General features: G+C 45.8%; 12 non-coding genes across 12 annotated transcripts; all 12 read left to right on the plus strand.

The window, feature by feature from the left end:
• Positions 1 to 997: 997 nt before the first annotated feature.
• On the plus strand, positions 998 to 1,069 carry TRNAG-UCC (transfer RNA glycine (anticodon UCC)). The gene has a single exon. It is a non-coding gene; the product is annotated as a tRNA-Gly (tRNA).
• A 1,521-nt stretch (positions 1,070 to 2,590) lies between these two features.
• On the plus strand, positions 2,591 to 2,662 carry TRNAG-UCC (transfer RNA glycine (anticodon UCC)). The gene has a single exon. It is a non-coding gene; the product is annotated as a tRNA-Gly (tRNA).
• Positions 2,663 to 4,172: 1,510 nt separating this feature from the next.
• On the plus strand, positions 4,173 to 4,244 carry TRNAG-UCC (transfer RNA glycine (anticodon UCC)). Its single transcript has one exon. It is a non-coding gene; the product is annotated as a tRNA-Gly (tRNA).
• Positions 4,245 to 5,765: 1,521 nt separating this feature from the next.
• Positions 5,766 to 5,837, plus strand: TRNAG-UCC (transfer RNA glycine (anticodon UCC)). Its single transcript has one exon. It is a non-coding gene; the product is annotated as a tRNA-Gly (tRNA).
• Positions 5,838 to 7,358: 1,521 nt separating this feature from the next.
• On the plus strand, positions 7,359 to 7,430 carry TRNAG-UCC (transfer RNA glycine (anticodon UCC)). Its single transcript has one exon. It is a non-coding gene; the product is annotated as a tRNA-Gly (tRNA).
• Positions 7,431 to 8,940: 1,510 nt separating this feature from the next.
• Positions 8,941 to 9,012, plus strand: TRNAG-UCC (transfer RNA glycine (anticodon UCC)). The gene has a single exon. It is a non-coding gene; the product is annotated as a tRNA-Gly (tRNA).
• Positions 9,013 to 10,533: 1,521 nt separating this feature from the next.
• Positions 10,534 to 10,605, plus strand: TRNAG-UCC (transfer RNA glycine (anticodon UCC)). Its single transcript has one exon. It is a non-coding gene; the product is annotated as a tRNA-Gly (tRNA).
• Positions 10,606 to 12,126: 1,521 nt separating this feature from the next.
• TRNAG-UCC (transfer RNA glycine (anticodon UCC)) lies at positions 12,127 to 12,198 on the plus strand. Its single transcript has one exon. It is a non-coding gene; the product is annotated as a tRNA-Gly (tRNA).
• Positions 12,199 to 13,719: 1,521 nt separating this feature from the next.
• TRNAG-UCC (transfer RNA glycine (anticodon UCC)) lies at positions 13,720 to 13,791 on the plus strand. The gene has a single exon. It is a non-coding gene; the product is annotated as a tRNA-Gly (tRNA).
• Positions 13,792 to 15,312: 1,521 nt separating this feature from the next.
• On the plus strand, positions 15,313 to 15,384 carry TRNAG-UCC (transfer RNA glycine (anticodon UCC)). The gene has a single exon. It is a non-coding gene; the product is annotated as a tRNA-Gly (tRNA).
• Positions 15,385 to 16,905: 1,521 nt separating this feature from the next.
• TRNAG-UCC (transfer RNA glycine (anticodon UCC)) lies at positions 16,906 to 16,977 on the plus strand. Its single transcript has one exon. It is a non-coding gene; the product is annotated as a tRNA-Gly (tRNA).
• A 1,510-nt stretch (positions 16,978 to 18,487) lies between these two features.
• TRNAG-UCC (transfer RNA glycine (anticodon UCC)) lies at positions 18,488 to 18,559 on the plus strand. Its single transcript has one exon. It is a non-coding gene; the product is annotated as a tRNA-Gly (tRNA).
• The last annotated feature ends 1,456 nt before the right edge of the window (positions 18,560 to 20,015 follow it).

Consider the following 20,015-nt stretch of genomic DNA (forward strand, 5'->3'; position numbering starts at 1 on the left):
TCAAATTGGCATAGTTTCCTGTCCAGCGTCCTCTCACGTCCCGAACGCTCCCAAACGCTCAAAAGCCTCACACCGGGCAAGCCCTCACCGGGTAGATCTCTGGCTCCCAGGTAAAGCCAAATCCTGAGTATGCTAGTGCTAGGATCCCAGAGAAAGGACAGGGACAGAGAGCTGCTGTCTTGGTAAAGGCCTGAAACGGCTAATTCCTAAGAGGGTCTGCACTTTCAGTTATGACTGACTGTGAGTGGGGAAGATGAAGATTTTCTGTACCCAGCATACCTTGCGATGTGCTTAGGCAAATGAGGAGAGAGCCCCACCAATCCCTTGCCACTCCGCTGAAAGCTCCTCCTCTGCATAAAGAGAGCACTTTCACAAGGGAGCAGAGTGGCGCAGCGGAAGCGTGCTGGGCCCATAACCCAGAGGTCGATGGATCGAAACCATCCTCTGCTAATATTGCTTGATTTTTCTTCCTAGGACTAATCTGTCATTTCCACCCTGCCAGCAAGGAAAAGCGCAGGCTTGTGCTAGCTATGTGAGAAAAGACTTCTCAACTATCTGTCTCTGCTGTAAATCAAGAGAGTGATCGTCAAAGGATCAACCCTATACTTTGAAAGTAAAGATACCCAATTAGAAGCATAAATGACAGGTGGGACCTTCACACGTTTTTCGGGGCATGCTTTGAATTTCATTCTTCCCTTTTTGTTCTGCTTTTATCAATCTCCTATGCATTTCATGGAATTTACTCCCTTTCTCTTCGCTGCTTTGCTTCCGATGCTGCCCATATGCTCATTTCCACTATTTGTACTGCTGCTTTCCATTTCTTCTCTTCTGCACAGCTTTATCCTTGGTTTCAATCCCCAGTTCTTTACCCTCTGCAAGACAATTTCTACAGCTTTTCATGTTGGTATCCACACCAAATGCACGATTGGAACCGGTGCAAGATTGCCACTGCACTCGGCGTTGTAACATCTGGAACCTAGAGGACACACATCAGAGGGTGTTGGTGGTATAGTGGTGAGCATAGCTGCCTTCCAAGCAGTTGACCCGGGTTCGATTCCCGGCCAACGCAGTGCAAATATTTATATATTCTCCAAGCAGGATATATTTTAATGCAACATGTCACAAAACTGAAATATCAGAAACAGAATAATCAGCCGTTATATAAAAAAATAAACAAACACGTAGGTAGACATCTCGATCGCCTCATCTGCTACATTCATTGTCCCAATATATGCTATTTTCCATAAAGCACTCACCACTCACATGTGCTGATAATAAATATTTTGCTGGGGGCAGGCAATGAAAGGGCTGAGCCCCGACCAGACATTATAACCCCAGCATCCCTATTTTAAAAAGCATTTCTAGGCGATATCTAGCCTCTGAAAATAATAGGCAAGATCCACCGATAAATCTGGCAAAAGTCCCCAAGATTTTGTGCATACTTGTGCTCTCACCTGAATGCAGCGCCACCTTGTAACCATCGGATGTAACTGCGACTCAGAAAAATGTTTTATCAGAGGGCAAGTTGAGATGACTCCAAGTGGCAGATTTCCACGGAAAGAGCCTCTCGCTGCAGCAGGAAGGTTGGATACTTCAAAATGGCATAGTTTCCTGTCCAGCGTCCTCTCACGTCCCGAACGCTCCCAAACGCTCAAAAGCCTCACACCGGGCAAGCCCTCACCGGGTAGATCTCTGGCTCCCAGGTAAAGCCAAATCCTGAGTATGCTAGTGCTAGGATCACAGAGAAAGGACAGGGACAGAGAGCTGCTGTCTTGGTAAAGGCCTGAAACGGCTAATTCCTAAGAGGGTCTGCACTTTCAGTTATGACTGACTGTGAGTGGGGAAGATGAAGATTTTCTGTACCCAGCATACCTTGCGATGTGCTTAGGCAAATGAGGAGAGAGCCCCACCAATCCCTTGCCACTCCGCTGAAAGCTCCTCCTCTGCATAAAGAGAGCACTTTCACAAGGGAGCAGAGTGGCGCAGCGGAAGCGTGCTGGGCCCATAACCCAGAGGTCGATGGATCGAAACCATCCTCTGCTAATATTGCTTGATTTTTCTTCCTAGGACTAATCTGTCATTTCCACCCTGCCAGCAAGGAAAAGCGCAGGCTTGTGCTAGCTATGTGAGAAAAGACTTCTCAACTATCTGTCTCTGCTGTAAATCAAGAGAGTGATCGTCAAAGGATCAACCCTATACTTTGAAAGTAAAGATACCCAATTAGAAGCATAAATGACAGGTGGGACCTTCACACGTTTTTCGGGGCATGCTTTGAATTTAATTCTTCCCTTTTTGTTCTGCTTTTATCAATCTCCTATGCATTTCATGGAATTTACTCCCTTTCTCTTCGCTGCTTTGCTTCCGATGCTGCCCATATGCTCATTTCCACTATTTGTACTGCTGCTTTCCATTTCTTCTCTTCTGCACAGCTTTATCCTTGGTTTCAATCCCCAGTTCTTTACCCACTGCAAGACAATTTCTACAGCTTTTCATGTTGGTATCCACACCAAATGCACGATTGGAACCGGTGCAAGATTGCCACTGCACTCGGCGTTGTAACATCTGGAACCTAGAGGACACACATCAGAGGGCGTTGGTGGTATAGTGGTGAGCATAGCTGCCTTCCAAGCAGTTGACCCGGGTTCGATTCCCGGCCAACGCAGTGCAAATATTTATATATTCTCCAAGCAGGATATATTTTAATGCAACATGTCACAAAACTGAAATATCAGAAACAGAATAATCAGCCGTTATATAAAAAAATAATCAAACACGTAGGTAGACATCTCGATCGCCTCATCTGCTACATTCATTGTCCCAATATATGCTATTTTCCATAAAGCACTCACCACTCACATGTGCTGATAATAAATATTTTGCTGGGGGCAGGCAATGAAAGGGCTGCGCCCCGACCAGAAATTATAACCCCAGCATCCCTATGTTAAAAAGCATTTCTAGGCGATATCTAGCCTCTGAAAATAATAGGCAAGATCCACCGATAAATCTGGCAAAAGTCCCCAAGATTTTGTGCATACTTGTGTTCTCACCTGAATGCAGCGCCACCTTGTAACCATCGGATGTAACTGCGGCTCAGAAAAATGTTTTATCAGAGGGCAAGTTGAGAGGACTCCAAGTGGCAGATTTCCACGGAAAGAGCCTCTCACTGCAGCAGGAAGGTTGGATACTTCAAATTGGCATAGTTTCCTGTCCAGCGTCCTCTCACGTCCCGAACGCTCCCAAACGCTCAAAAGCCTCGCCCTCACCGGGTAGATCTCTGGCTCCCAGGTAAAGCCAAATCCTGAGTATGCTAGTGCTAGGATCACAGAGAAAGGACAGGGACAGAGAGCTGCTGTCTTGGTAAAGGCCTGAAACGGCTAATTCCTAAGAGGGTCTGCACTTTCAGTTATGACTGACTGTGAGTGGGGAAGATGAAGATTTTCTGTACCCAGCATACCTTGCGATGTGCTTAGGCAAATGAGGAGAGAGCCCCACCAATCCCTTGCCACTCCGCTGAAAGCTCCTCCTCTGCATAAAGAGAGCACTTTCACAAGGGAGCAGAGTGGCGCAGCGGAAGCGTGCTGGGCCCATAACCCAGAGGTCGATGGATCGAAACCATCCTCTGCTAATATTGCTTGATTTTTCTTCCTAGGACTAATCTGTCATTTCCACCCTGCCAGCAAGGAAAAGCGCAGGCTTGTGCTAGCTATGTGAGAAAAGACTTCTCAACTATCTGTCTCTGCTGTAAATCAAGAGAGTGATCGTCAAAGGATCAAAACTATACTTTGAAAGTAAAGATACCCAATTAGAAGCATAAATGACAGGTGGGACCTTCACACGTTTTTCGGGGCATGCTTTGAATTTAATTCTTCCCTTTTTGTTCTGCTTTTATCAATCTCCTATGCATTTCATGGAATTTACTCCCTTTCTCTTCGCTGCTTTGCTTCCGATGCTGCCCATATGCTCATTTCCACTATTTGTACTGCTGCTTTCCATTTCTTCTCTTCTGCACAGCTTTATCCTTGGTTTCAATCCCCAGTTCTTTACCCACTGCAAGACAATTTCTACAGCTTTTCATGTTGGTATCCACACCAAATGCACGATTGGAACCGGTGCAAGATTGCCACTGCACTCGGCGTTGTAACATCTGGAACCTAGAGGACACACATCAGAGGGCGTTGGTGGTATAGTGGTGAGCATAGCTGCCTTCCAAGCAGTTGACCCGGGTTCGATTCCCGGCCAACGCAGTGCAAATATTTATATATTCTCCAAGCAGGATATATTTTAATGCAACATGTCACAAAACTGAAATATCAGAAACAGAATAATCAGCCGTTATATAAAAAAATAATCAAACACGTAGGTAGACATCTCGATCGCCTCATCTGCTACATTCATTGTCCCAATATATGCTATTTTCCATAAAGCACTCACCACTCACATGTGCTGATAATAAATATTTTGCTGGGGGCAGGCAATGAAAGGGCTGCGCCCCGACCAGAAATTATAACCCCAGCATCCCTATGTTAAAAAGCATTTCTAGGCGATATATAGCCTCTGAAAATAATAGGCAAGATCCACCGATAAATCTGGCAAAAGTCCCCAAGATTTTGTGCATACTTGTGTTCTCACCTGAATGCAGCGCCACCTTGTAACCATCGGATGTAACTGCGGCTCAGAAAAATGTTTTATCAGAGGGCAAGTTGAGAGGACTCCAAGTGGCAGATTTCCACGGAAAGAGCCTCTCACTGCAGCAGGAAGGTTGGATACTTCAAATTGGCATAGTTTCCTGTCCAGCGTCCTCTCACGTCCCGAACGCTCCCAAACGCTCAAAAGCCTCACACCGGGCAAGCCCTCACCGGGTAGATCTCTGGCTCCCAGGTAAAGCCAAATCCTGAGTATGCTAGTGCTAGGATCACAGAGAAAGGACAGGGACAGAGAGCTGCTGTCTTGGTAAAGGCCTGAAACGGCTAATTCCTAAGAGGGTCTGCACTTTCAGTTATGACTGACTGTGAGTGGGGAAGATGAAGATTTTCTGTACCCAGCATACCTTGCGATGTGCTTAGGCAAATGAGGAGAGAGCCCCACCAATCCCTTGCCACTCCGCTGAAAGCTCCTCCTCTGCATAAAGAGAGCACTTTCACAAGGGAGCAGAGTGGCGCAGCGGAAGCGTGCTGGGCCCATAACCCAGAGGTCGATGGATCGAAACCATCCTCTGCTAATATTGCTTGATTTTTCTTCCTAGGACTAATCTGTCATTTCCACCCTGCCAGCAAGGAAAAGCGCAGGCTTGTGCTAGCTATGTGAGAAAAGACTTCTCAACTATCTGTCTCTGCTGTAAATCAAGAGAGTGATCGTCAAAGGATCAACCCTATACTTTGAAAGTAAAGATACCCAATTAGAAGCATAAATGACAGGTGGGACCTTCACACGTTTTTCGGGGCATGCTTTGAATTTCATTCTTCCCTTTTTGTTCTGCTTTTATCAATCTCCTATGCATTTCATGGAATTTACTCCCTTTCTCTTCGCTGCTTTGCTTCCGATGCTGCCCATATGCTCATTTCCACTATTTGTACTGCTGCTTTCCATTTCTTCTCTTCTGCACAGCTTTATCCTTGGTTTCAATCCCCAGTTCTTTACCCTCTGCAAGACAATTTCTACAGCTTTTCATGTTGGTATCCACACCAAATGCACGATTGGAACCGGTGCAAGATTGCCACTGCACTCGGCGTTGTAACATCTGGAACCTAGAGGACACACATCAGAGGGTGTTGGTGGTATAGTGGTGAGCATAGCTGCCTTCCAAGCAGTTGACCCGGGTTCGATTCCCGGCCAACGCAGTGCAAATATTTATATATTCTCCAAGCAGGATATATTTTAATGCAACATGTCACAAAACTGAAATATCAGAAACAGAATAATCAGCCGTTATATAAAAAAATAAACAAACACGTAGGTAGACATCTCGATCGCCTCATCTGCTACATTCATTGTCCCAATATATGCTATTTTCCATAAAGCACTCACCACTCACATGTGCTGATAATAAATATTTTGCTGGGGGCAGGCAATGAAAGGGCTGAGCCCCGACCAGACATTATAACCCCAGCATCCCTATTTTAAAAAGCATTTCTAGGCGATATCTAGCCTCTGAAAATAATAGGCAAGATCCACCGATAAATCTGGCAAAAGTCCCCAAGATTTTGTGCATACTTGTGCTCTCACCTGAATGCAGCGCCACCTTGTAACCATCGGATGTAACTGCGACTCAGAAAAATGTTTTATCAGAGGGCAAGTTGAGATGACTCCAAGTGGCAGATTTCCACGGAAAGAGCCTCTCGCTGCAGCAGGAAGGTTGGATACTTCAAATTGGCATAGTTTCCTGTCCAGCGTCCTCTCACGTCCCGAACGCTCCCAAACGCTCAAAAGCCTCACACCGGGCAAGCCCTCACCGGGTAGATCTCTGGCTCCCAGGTAAAGCCAAATCCTGAGTATGCTAGTGCTAGGATCACAGAGAAAGGACAGGGACAGAGAGCTGCTGTCTTGGTAAAGGCCTGAAACGGCTAATTCCTAAGAGGGTCTGCACTTTCAGTTATGACTGACTGTGAGTGGGGAAGATGAAGATTTTCTGTACCCAGCATACCTTGCGATGTGCTTAGGCAAATGAGGAGAGAGCCCCACCAATCCCTTGCCACTCCGCTGAAAGCTCCTCCTCTGCATAAAGAGAGCACTTTCACAAGGGAGCAGAGTGGCGCAGCGGAAGCGTGCTGGGCCCATAACCCAGAGGTCGATGGATCGAAACCATCCTCTGCTAATATTGCTTGATTTTTCTTCCTAGGACTAATCTGTCATTTCCACCCTGCCAGCAAGGAAAAGCGCAGGCTTGTGCTAGCTATGTGAGAAAAGACTTCTCAACTATCTGTCTCTGCTGTAAATCAAGAGAGTGATCGTCAAAGGATCAAAACTATACTTTGAAAGTAAAGATACCCAATTAGAAGCATAAATGACAGGTGGGACCTTCACACGTTTTTCGGGGCATGCTTTGAATTTAATTCTTCCCTTTTTGTTCTGCTTTTATCAATCTCCTATGCATTTCATGGAATTTACTCCCTTTCTCTTCGCTGCTTTGCTTCCGATGCTGCCCATATGCTCATTTCCACTATTTGTACTGCTGCTTTCCATTTCTTCTCTTCTGCACAGCTTTATCCTTGGTTTCAATCCCCAGTTCTTTACCCACTGCAAGACAATTTCTACAGCTTTTCATGTTGGTATCCACACCAAATGCACGATTGGAACCGGTGCAAGATTGCCACTGCACTCGGCGTTGTAACATCTGGAACCTAGAGGACACACATCAGAGGGCGTTGGTGGTATAGTGGTGAGCATAGCTGCCTTCCAAGCAGTTGACCCGGGTTCGATTCCCGGCCAACGCAGTGCAAATATTTATATATTCTCCAAGCAGGATATATTTTAATGCAACATGTCACAAAACTGAAATATCAGAAACAGAATAATCAGCCGTTATATAAAAAAATAATCAAACACGTAGGTAGACATCTCGATCGCCTCATCTGCTACATTCATTGTCCCAATATATGCTATTTTCCATAAAGCACTCACCACTCACATGTGCTGATAATAAATATTTTGCTGGGAGCAGGCAATGAAAGGGCTGCGCCCCGACCAGAAATTATAACCCCAGCATCCCTATGTTAAAAAGCATTTCTAGGCGATATCTAGCCTCTGAAAATAATAGGCAAGATCCACCGATAAATCTGGCAAAAGTCCCCAAGATTTTGTGCATACTTGTGTTCTCACCTGAATGCAGCGCCACCTTGTAACCATCGGATGTAACTGCGGCTCAGAAAAATGTTTTATCAGAGGGCAAGTTGAGAGGACTCCAAGTGGCAGATTTCCACGGAAAGAGCCTCTCACTGCAGCAGGAAGGTTGGATACTTCAAATTGGCATAGTTTCCTGTCCAGCGTCCTCTCACGTCCCGAACGCTCCCAAACGCTCAAAAGCCTCGCCCTCACCGGGTAGATCTCTGGCTCCCAGGTAAAGCCAAATCCTGAGTATGCTAGTGCTAGGATCACAGAGAAAGGACAGGGACAGAGAGCTGCTGTCTTGGTAAAGGCCTGAAACGGCTAATTCCTAAGAGGGTCTGCACTTTCAGTTATGACTGACTGTGAGTGGGGAAGATGAAGATTTTCTGTACCCAGCATACCTTGCGATGTGCTTAGGCAAATGAGGAGAGAGCCCCACCAATCCCTTGCCACTCCGCTGAAAGCTCCTCCTCTGCATAAAGAGAGCACTTTCACAAGGGAGCAGAGTGGCGCAGCGGAAGCGTGCTGGGCCCATAACCCAGAGGTCGATGGATCGAAACCATCCTCTGCTAATATTGCTTGATTTTTCTTCCTAGGACTAATCTGTCATTTCCACCCTGCCAGCAAGGAAAAGCGCAGGCTTGTGCTAGCTATGTGAGAAAAGACTTCTCAACTATCTGTCTCTGCTGTAAATCAAGAGAGTGATCGTCAAAGGATCAAAACTATACTTTGAAAGTAAAGATACCCAATTAGAAGCATAAATGACAGGTGGGACCTTCACACGTTTTTCGGGGCATGCTTTGAATTTAATTCTTCCCTTTTTGTTCTGCTTTTATCAATCTCCTATGCATTTCATGGAATTTACTCCCTTTCTCTTCGCTGCTTTGCTTCCGATGCTGCCCATATGCTCATTTCCACTATTTGTACTGCTGCTTTCCATTTCTTCTCTTCTGCACAGCTTTATCCTTGGTTTCAATCCCCAGTTCTTTACCCACTGCAAGACAATTTCTACAGCTTTTCATGTTGGTATCCACACCAAATGCACGATTGGAACCGGTGCAAGATTGCCACTGCACTCGGCGTTGTAACATCTGGAACCTAGAGGACACACATCAGAGGGCGTTGGTGGTATAGTGGTGAGCATAGCTGCCTTCCAAGCAGTTGACCCGGGTTCGATTCCCGGCCAACGCAGTGCAAATATTTATATATTCTCCAAGCAGGATATATTTTAATGCAACATGTCACAAAACTGAAATATCAGAAACAGAATAATCAGCCGTTATATAAAAAAATAATCAAACACGTAGGTAGACATCTCGATCGCCTCATCTGCTACATTCATTGTCCCAATATATGCTATTTTCCATAAAGCACTCACCACTCACATGTGCTGATAATAAATATTTTGCTGGGGGCAGGCAATGAAAGGGCTGCGCCCCGACCAGAAATTATAACCCCAGCATCCCTATGTTAAAAAGCATTTCTAGGCGATATCTAGCCTCTGAAAATAATAGGCAAGATCCACCGATAAATCTGGCAAAAGTCCCCAAGATTTTGTGCATACTTGTGTTCTCACCTGAATGCAGCGCCACCTTGTAACCATCGGATGTAACTGCGGCTCAGAAAAATGTTTTATCAGAGGGCAAGTTGAGAGGACTCCAAGTGGCAGATTTCCACGGAAAGAGCCTCTCACTGCAGCAGGAAGGTTGGATACTTCAAATTGGCATAGTTTCCTGTCCAGCGTCCTCTCACGTCCCGAACGCTCCCAAACGCTCAAAAGCCTCACACCGGGCAAGCCCTCACCGGGTAGATCTCTGGCTCCCAGGTAAAGCCAAATCCTGAGTATGCTAGTGCTAGGATCACAGAGAAAGGACAGGGACAGAGAGCTGCTGTCTTGGTAAAGGCCTGAAACGGCTAATTCCTAAGAGGGTCTGCACTTTCAGTTATGACTGACTGTGAGTGGGGAAGATGAAGATTTTCTGTACCCAGCATACCTTGCGATGTGCTTAGGCAAATGAGGAGAGAGCCCCACCAATCCCTTGCCACTCCGCTGAAAGCTCCTCCTCTGCATAAAGAGAGCACTTTCACAAGGGAGCAGAGTGGCGCAGCGGAAGCGTGCTGGGCCCATAACCCAGAGGTCGATGGATCGAAACCATCCTCTGCTAATATTGCTTGATTTTTCTTCCTAGGACTAATCTGTCATTTCCACCCTGCCAGCAAGGAAAAGCGCAGGCTTGTGCTAGCTATGTGAGAAAAGACTTCTCAACTATCTGTCTCTGCTGTAAATCAAGAGAGTGATCGTCAAAGGATCAACCCTATACTTTGAAAGTAAAGATACCCAATTAGAAGCATAAATGACAGGTGGGACCTTCACACGTTTTTCGGGGCATGCTTTGAATTTCATTCTTCCCTTTTTGTTCTGCTTTTATCAATCTCCTATGCATTTCATGGAATTTACTCCCTTTCTCTTCGCTGCTTTGCTTCCGATGCTGCCCATATGCTCATTTCCACTATTTGTACTGCTGCTTTCCATTTCTTCTCTTCTGCACAGCTTTATCCTTGGTTTCAATCCCCAGTTCTTTACCCTCTGCAAGACAATTTCTACAGCTTTTCATGTTGGTATCCACACCAAATGCACGATTGGAACCGGTGCAAGATTGCCACTGCACTCGGCGTTGTAACATCTGGAACCTAGAGGACACACATCAGAGGGTGTTGGTGGTATAGTGGTGAGCATAGCTGCCTTCCAAGCAGTTGACCCGGGTTCGATTCCCGGCCAACGCAGTGCAAATATTTATATATTCTCCAAGCAGGATATATTTTAATGCAACATGTCACAAAACTGAAATATCAGAAACAGAATAATCAGCCGTTATATAAAAAAATAAACAAACACGTAGGTAGACATCTCGATCGCCTCATCTGCTACATTCATTGTCCCAATATATGCTATTTTCCATAAAGCACTCACCACTCACATGTGCTGATAATAAATATTTTGCTGGGGGCAGGCAATGAAAGGGCTGAGCCCCGACCAGACATTATAACCCCAGCATCCCTATTTTAAAAAGCATTTCTAGGCGATATCTAGCCTCTGAAAATAATAGGCAAGATCCACCGATAAATCTGGCAAAAGTCCCCAAGATTTTGTGCATACTTGTGCTCTCACCTGAATGCAGCGCCACCTTGTAACCATCGGATGTAACTGCGACTCAGAAAAATGTTTTATCAGAGGGCAAGTTGAGATGACTCCAAGTGGCAGATTTCCACGGAAAGAGCCTCTCGCTGCAGCAGGAAGGTTGGATACTTCAAATTGGCATAGTTTCCTGTCCAGCGTCCTCTCACGTCCCGAACGCTCCCAAACGCTCAAAAGCCTCACACCGGGCAAGCCCTCACCGGGTAGATCTCTGGCTCCCAGGTAAAGCCAAATCCTGAGTATGCTAGTGCTAGGATCACAGAGAAAGGACAGGGACAGAGAGCTGCTGTCTTGGTAAAGGCCTGAAACGGCTAATTCCTAAGAGGGTCTGCACTTTCAGTTATGACTGACTGTGAGTGGGGAAGATGAAGATTTTCTGTACCCAGCATACCTTGCGATGTGCTTAGGCAAATGAGGAGAGAGCCCCACCAATCCCTTGCCACTCCGCTGAAAGCTCCTCCTCTGCATAAAGAGAGCACTTTCACAAGGGAGCAGAGTGGCGCAGCGGAAGCGTGCTGGGCCCATAACCCAGAGGTCGATGGATCGAAACCATCCTCTGCTAATATTGCTTGATTTTTCTTCCTAGGACTAATCTGTCATTTCCACCCTGCCAGCAAGGAAAAGCGCAGGCTTGTGCTAGCTATGTGAGAAAAGACTTCTCAACTATCTGTCTCTGCTGTAAATCAAGAGAGTGATCGTCAAAGGATCAAAACTATACTTTGAAAGTAAAGATACCCAATTAGAAGCATAAATGACAGGTGGGACCTTCACACGTTTTTCGGGGCATGCTTTGAATTTAATTCTTCCCTTTTTGTTCTGCTTTTATCAATCTCCTATGCATTTCATGGAATTTACTCCCTTTCTCTTCGCTGCTTTGCTTCCGATGCTGCCCATATGCTCATTTCCACTATTTGTACTGCTGCTTTCCATTTCTTCTCTTCTGCACAGCTTTATCCTTGGTTTCAATCCCCAGTTCTTTACCCACTGCAAGACAATTTCTACAGCTTTTCATGTTGGTATCCACACCAAATGCACGATTGGAACCGGTGCAAGATTGCCACTGCACTCGGCGTTGTAACATCTGGAACCTAGAGGACACACATCAGAGGGCGTTGGTGGTATAGTGGTGAGCATAGCTGCCTTCCAAGCAGTTGACCCGGGTTCGATTCCCGGCCAACGCAGTGCAAATATTTATATATTCTCCAAGCAGGATATATTTTAATGCAACATGTCACAAAACTGAAATATCAGAAACAGAATAATCAGCCGTTATATAAAAAAATAATCAAACACGTAGGTAGACATCTCGATCGCCTCATCTGCTACATTCATTGTCCCAATATATGCTATTTTCCATAAAGCACTCACCACTCACATGTGCTGATAATAAATATTTTGCTGGGGGCAGGCAATGAAAGGGCTGCGCCCCGACCAGAAATTATAACCCCAGCATCCCTATGTTAAAAAGCATTTCTAGGCGATATCTAGCCTCTGAAAATAATAGGCAAGATCCACCGATAAATCTGGCAAAAGTCCCCAAGATTTTGTGCATACTTGTGTTCTCACCTGAATGCAGCGCCACCTTGTAACCATCGGATGTAACTGCGGCTCAGAAAAATGTTTTATCAGAGGGCAAGTTGAGAGGACTCCAAGTGGCAGATTTCCACGGAAAGAGCCTCTCACTGCAGCAGGAAGGTTGGATACTTCAAATTGGCATAGTTTCCTGTCCAGCGTCCTCTCACGTCCCGAACGCTCCCAAACGCTCAAAAGCCTCACACCGGGCAAGCCCTCACCGGGTAGATCTCTGGCTCCCAGGTAAAGCCAAATCCTGAGTATGCTAGTGCTAGGATCACAGAGAAAGGACAGGGACAGAGAGCTGCTGTCTTGGTAAAGGCCTGAAACGGCTAATTCCTAAGAGGGTCTGCACTTTCAGTTATGACTGACTGTGAGTGGGGAAGATGAAGATTTTCTGTACCCAGCATACCTTGCGATGTGCTTAGGCAAATGAGGAGAGAGCCCCACCAATCCCTTGCCACTCCGCTGAAAGCTCCTCCTCTGCATAAAGAGAGCACTTTCACAAGGGAGCAGAGTGGCGCAGCGGAAGCGTGCTGGGCCCATAACCCAGAGGTCGATGGATCGAAACCATCCTCTGCTAATATTGCTTGATTTTTCTTCCTAGGACTAATCTGTCATTTCCACCCTGCCAGCAAGGAAAAGCGCAGGCTTGTGCTAGCTATGTGAGAAAAGACTTCTCAACTATCTGTCTCTGCTGTAAATCAAGAGAGTGATCGTCAAAGGATCAAAACTATACTTTGAAAGTAAAGATACCCAATTAGAAGCATAAATGACAGGTGGGACCTTCACACGTTTTTCGGGGCATGCTTTGAATTTAATTCTTCCCTTTTTGTTCTGCTTTTATCAATCTCCTATGCATTTCATGGAATTTACTCCCTTTCTCTTCGCTGCTTTGCTTCCGATGCTGCCCATATGCTCATTTCCACTATTTGTACTGCTGCTTTCCATTTCTTCTCTTCTGCACAGCTTTATCCTTGGTTTCAATCCCCAGTTCTTTAGCCACTGCAAGACAATTTCTACAGCTTTTCATGTTGGTATCCACACCAAATGCACGATTGGAACCGGTGCAAGATTGCCACTGCACTCGGCGTTGTAACATCTGGAACCTAGAGGACACACATCAGAGGGCGTTGGTGGTATAGTGGTGAGCATAGCTGCCTTCCAAGCAGTTGACCCGGGTTCGATTCCCGGCCAACGCAGTGCAAATATTTATATATTCTCCAAGCAGGATATATTTTAATGCAACATGTCACAAAACTGAAATATCAGAAACAGAATAATCAGCCGTTATATAAAAAAATAATCAAACACGTAGGTAGACATCTCGATCGCCTCATCTGCTACATTCATTGTCCCAATATATGCTATTTTCCATAAAGCACTCACCACTCACATGTGCTGATAATAAATATTTTGCTGGGGGCAGGCAATGAAAGGGCTGCGCCCCGACCAGAAATTATAACCCCAGCATCCCTATGTTAAAAAGCATTTCTAGGCGATATCTAGCCTCTGAAAATAATAGGCAAGATCCACCGATAAATCTGGCAAAAGTCCCCAAGATTTTGTGCATACTTGTGTTCTCACCTGAATGCAGCGCCACCTTGTAACCATCGGATGTAACTGCGGCTCAGAAAAATGTTTTATCAGAGGGCAAGTTGAGAGGACTCCAAGTGGCAGATTTCCACGGAAAGAGCCTCTCACTGCAGCAGGAAGGTTGGATACTTCAAATTGGCATAGTTTCCTGTCCAGCGTCCTCTCACGTCCCGAACGCTCCCAAACGCTCAAAAGCCTCACACCGGGCAAGCCCTCACCGGGTAGATCTCTGGCTCCCAGGTAAAGCCAAATCCTGAGTATGCTAGTGCTAGGATCCCAGAGAAAGGACAGGGACAGAGAGCTGCTGTCTTGGTAAAGGCCTGAAACGGCTAATTCCTAAGAGGGTCTGCACTTTCAGTTATGACTGACTGTGAGTGGGGAAGATGAAGATTTTCTGTACCCAGCATACCTTGCGATGTGCTTAGGCAAATGAGGAGAGAGCCCCACCAATCCCTTGCCACTCCGCTGAAAGCTCCTCCTCTGCATAAAGAGAGCACTTTCACAAGGGAGCAGAGTGGCGCAGCGGAAGCGTGCTGGGCCCATAACCCAGAGGTCGATGGATCGAAACCATCCTCTGCTAATATTGCTTGATTTTTCTTCCTAGGACTAATCTGTCATTTCCACCCTGCCAGCAAGGAAAAGCGCAGGCTTGTGCTAGCTATGTGAGAAAAGACTTCTCAACTATCTGTCTCTGCTGTAAATCAAGAGAGTGATCGTCAAAGGATCAACCCTATACTTTGAAAGTAAAGATACCCAATTAGAAGCATAAATGACAGGTGGGACCTTCACACGTTTTTCGGGGCATGCTTTGAATTTCATTCTTCCCTTTTTGTTCTGCTTTTATCAATCTCCTATGCATTTCATGGAATTTACTCCCTTTCTCTTCGCTGCTTTGCTTCCGATGCTGCCCATATGCTCATTTCCACTATTTGTACTGCTGCTTTCCATTTCTTCTCTTCTGCACAGCTTTATCCTTGGTTTCAATCCCCAGTTCTTTACCCTCTGCAAGACAATTTCTACAGCTTTTCATGTTGGTATCCACACCAAATGCACGATTGGAACCGGTGCAAGATTGCCACTGCACTCGGCGTTGTAACATCTGGAACCTAGAGGACACACATCAGAGGGTGTTGGTGGTATAGTGGTGAGCATAGCTGCCTTCCAAGCAGTTGACCCGGGTTCGATTCCCGGCCAACGCAGTGCAAATATTTATATATTCTCCAAGCAGGATATATTTTAATGCAACATGTCACAAAACTGAAATATCAGAAACAGAATAATCAGCCGTTATATAAAAAAATAAACAAACACGTAGGTAGACATCTCGATCGCCTCATCTGCTACATTCATTGTCCCAATATATGCTATTTTCCATAAAGCACTCACCACTCACATGTGCTGATAATAAATATTTTGCTGGGGGCAGGCAATGAAAGGGCTGAGCCCCGACCAGACATTATAACCCCAGCATCCCTATTTTAAAAAGCATTTCTAGGCGATATCTAGCCTCTGAAAATAATAGGCAAGATCCACCGATAAATCTGGCAAAAGTCCCCAAGATTTTGTGCATACTTGTGCTCTCACCTGAATGCAGCGCCACCTTGTAACCATCGGATGTAACTGCGACTCAGAAAAATGTTTTATCAGAGGGCAAGTTGAGATGACTCCAAGTGGCAGATTTCCACGGAAAGAGCCTCTCGCTGCAGCAGGAAGGTTGGATACTTCAAAATGGCATAGTTTCCTGTCCAGCGTCCTCTCACGTCCCGAACGCTCCCAAACGCTCAAAAGCCTCACACCGGGCAAGCCCTCACCGGGTAGATCTCTGGCTCCCAGGTAAAGCCAAATCCTGAGTATGCTAGTGCTAGGATCACAGAGAAAGGACAGGGACAGAGAGCTGCTGTCTTGGTAAAGGCCTGAAACGGCTAATTCCTAAGAGGGTCTGCACTTTCAGTTATGACTGACTGTGAGTGGGGAAGATGAAGATTTTCTGTACCCAGCATACCTTGCGATGTGCTTAGGCAAATGAGGAGAGAGCCCCACCAATCCCTTGCCACTCCGCTGAAAGCTCCTCCTCTGCATAAAGAGAGCACTTTCACAAGGGAGCAGAGTGGCGCAGCGGAAGCGTGCTGGGCCCATAACCCAGAGGTCGATGGATCGAAACCATCCTCTGCTAATATTGCTTGATTTTTCTTCCTAGGACTAATCTGTCATTTCCACCCTGCCAGCAAGGAAAAGCGCAGGCTTGTGCTAGCTATGTGAGAAAAGACTTCTCAACTATCTGTCTCTGCTGTAAATCAAGAGAGTGATCGTCAAAGGATCAACCCTATACTTTGAAAGTAAAGATACCCAATTAGAAGCATAAATGACAGGTGGGACCTTCACACGTTTTTCGGGGCATGCTTTGAATTTAATTCTTCCCTTTTTGTTCTGCTTTTATCAATCTCCTATGCATTTCATGGAATTTACTCCCTTTCTCTTCGCTGCTTTGCTTCCGATGCTGCCCATATGCTCATTTCCACTATTTGTACTGCTGCTTTCCATTTCTTCTCTTCTGCACAGCTTTATCCTTGGTTTCAATCCCCAGTTCTTTACCCACTGCAAGACAATTTCTACAGCTTTTCATGTTGGTATCCACACCAAATGCACGATTGGAACCGGTGCAAGATTGCCACTGCACTCGGCGTTGTAACATCTGGAACCTAGAGGACACACATCAGAGGGCGTTGGTGGTATAGTGGTGAGCATAGCTGCCTTCCAAGCAGTTGACCCGGGTTCGATTCCCGGCCAACGCAGTGCAAATATTTATATATTCTCCAAGCAGGATATATTTTAATGCAACATGTCACAAAACTGAAATATCAGAAACAGAATAATCAGCCGTTATATAAAAAAATAATCAAACACGTAGGTAGACATCTCGATCGCCTCATCTGCTACATTCATTGTCCCAATATATGCTATTTTCCATAAAGCACTCACCACTCACATGTGCTGATAATAAATATTTTGCTGGGGGCAGGCAATGAAAGGGCTGCGCCCCGACCAGAAATTATAACCCCAGCATCCCTATGTTAAAAAGCATTTCTAGGCGATATCTAGCCTCTGAAAATAATAGGCAAGATCCACCGATAAATCTGGCAAAAGTCCCCAAGATTTTGTGCATACTTGTGTTCTCACCTGAATGCAGCGCCACCTTGTAACCATCGGATGTAACTGCGGCTCAGAAAAATGTTTTATCAGAGGGCAAGTTGAGAGGACTCCAAGTGGCAGATTTCCACGGAAAGAGCCTCTCACTGCAGCAGGAAGGTTGGATACTTCAAATTGGCATAGTTTCCTGTCCAGCGTCCTCTCACGTCCCGAACGCTCCCAAACGCTCAAAAGCCTCGCCCTCACCGGGTAGATCTCTGGCTCCCAGGTAAAGCCAAATCCTGAGTATGCTAGTGCTAGGATCACAGAGAAAGGACAGGGACAGAGAGCTGCTGTCTTGGTAAAGGCCTGAAACGGCTAATTCCTAAGAGGGTCTGCACTTTCAGTTATGACTGACTGTGAGTGGGGAAGATGAAGATTTTCTGTACCCAGCATACCTTGCGATGTGCTTAGGCAAATGAGGAGAGAGCCCCACCAATCCCTTGCCACTCCGCTGAAAGCTCCTCCTCTGCATAAAGAGAGCACTTTCACAAGGGAGCAGAGTGGCGCAGCGGAAGCGTGCTGGGCCCATAACCCAGAGGTCGATGGATCGAAACCATCCTCTGCTAATATTGCTTGATTTTTCTTCCTAGGACTAATCTGTCATTTCCACCCTGCCAGCAAGGAAAAGCGCAGGCTTGTGCTAGCTATGTGAGAAAAGACTTCTCAACTATCTGTCTCTGCTGTAAATCAAGAGAGTGATCGTCAAAGGATCAAAACTATACTTTGAAAGTAAAGATACCCAATTAGAAGCATAAATGACAGGTGGGACCTTCACACGTTTTTCGGGGCATGCTTTGAATTTAATTCTTCCCTTTTTGTTCTGCTTTTATCAATCTCCTATGCATTTCATGGAATTTACTCCCTTTCTCTTCGCTGCTTTGCTTCCGATGCTGCCCATATGCTCATTTCCACTATTTGTACTGCTGCTTTCCATTTCTTCTCTTCTGCACAGCTTTATCCTTGGTTTCAATCCCCAGTTCTTTACCCACTGCAAGACAATTTCTACAGCTTTTCATGTTGGTATCCACACCAAATGCACGATTGGAACCGGTGCAAGATTGCCACTGCACTCGGCGTTGTAACATCTGGAACCTAGAGGACACACATCAGAGGGCGTTGGTGGTATAGTGGTGAGCATAGCTGCCTTCCAAGCAGTTGACCCGGGTTCGATTCCCGGCCAACGCAGTGCAAATATTTATATATTCTCCAAGCAGGATATATTTTAATGCAACATGTCACAAAACTGAAATATCAGAAACAGAATAATCAGCCGTTATATAAAAAAATAATCAAACACGTAGGTAGACATCTCGATCGCCTCATCTGCTACATTCATTGTCCCAATATATGCTATTTTCCATAAAGCACTCACCACTCACATGTGCTGATAATAAATATTTTGCTGGGGGCAGGCAATGAAAGGGCTGCGCCCCGACCAGAAATTATAACCCCAGCATCCCTATGTTAAAAAGCATTTCTAGGCGATATCTAGCCTCTGAAAATAATAGGCAAGATCCACCGATAAATCTGGCAAAAGTCCCCAAGATTTTGTGCATACTTGTGTTCTCACCTGAATGCAGCGCCACCTTGTAACCATCGGATGTAACTGCGGCTCAGAAAAATGTTTTATCAGAGGGCAAGTTGAGAGGACTCCAAGTGGCAGATTTCCACGGAAAGAGCCTCTCACTGCAGCAGGAAGGTTGGATACTTCAAATTGGCATAGTTTCCTGTCCAGCGTCCTCTCACGTCCCGAACGCTCCCAAACGCTCAAAAGCCTCACACCGGGCAAGCCCTCACCGGGTAGATCTCTGGCTCCCAGGTAAAGCCAAATCCTGAGTATGCTAGTGCTAGGATCACAGAGAAAGGACAGGGACAGAGAGCTGCTGTCTTGGTAAAGGCCTGAAACGGCTAATTCCTAAGAGGGTCTGCACTTTCAGTTATGACTGACTGTGAGTGGGGAAGATGAAGATTTTCTGTACCCAGCATACCTTGCGATGTGCTTAGGCAAATGAGGAGAGAGCCCCACCAATCCCTTGCCACTCCGCTGAAAGCTCCTCCTCTGCATAAAGAGAGCACTTTCACAAGGGAGCAGAGTGGCGCAGCGGAAGCGTGCTGGGCCCATAACCCAGAGGTCGATGGATCGAAACCATCCTCTGCTAATATTGCTTGATTTTTCTTCCTAGGACTAATCTGTCATTTCCACCCTGCCAGCAAGGAAAAGCGCAGGCTTGTGCTAGCTATGTGAGAAAAGACTTCTCAACTATCTGTCTCTGCTGTAAATCAAGAGAGTGATCGTCAAAGGATCAACCCTATACTTTGAAAGTAAAGATACCCAATTAGAAGCATAAATGACAGGTGGGACCTTCACACGTTTTTCGGGGCATGCTTTGAATTTCATTCTTCCCTTTTTGTTCTGCTTTTATCAATCTCCTATGCATTTCATGGAATTTACTCCCTTTCTCTTCGCTGCTTTGCTTCCGATGCTGCCCATATGCTCATTTCCACTATTTGTACTGCTGCTTTCCATTTCTTCTCTTCTGCACAGCTTTATCCTTGGTTTCAATCCCCAGTTCTTTACCCTCTGCAAGACAATTTCTACAGCTTTTCATGTTGGTATCCACACCAAATGCACGATTGGAAC

This window comes from Triturus cristatus, chromosome 11 (assembly GCF_964204655.1).
Source record: "Triturus cristatus chromosome 11, aTriCri1.1, whole genome shotgun sequence".
Classification (NCBI taxonomy): Eukaryota; Metazoa; Chordata; class Amphibia; order Caudata; family Salamandridae; genus Triturus; species Triturus cristatus.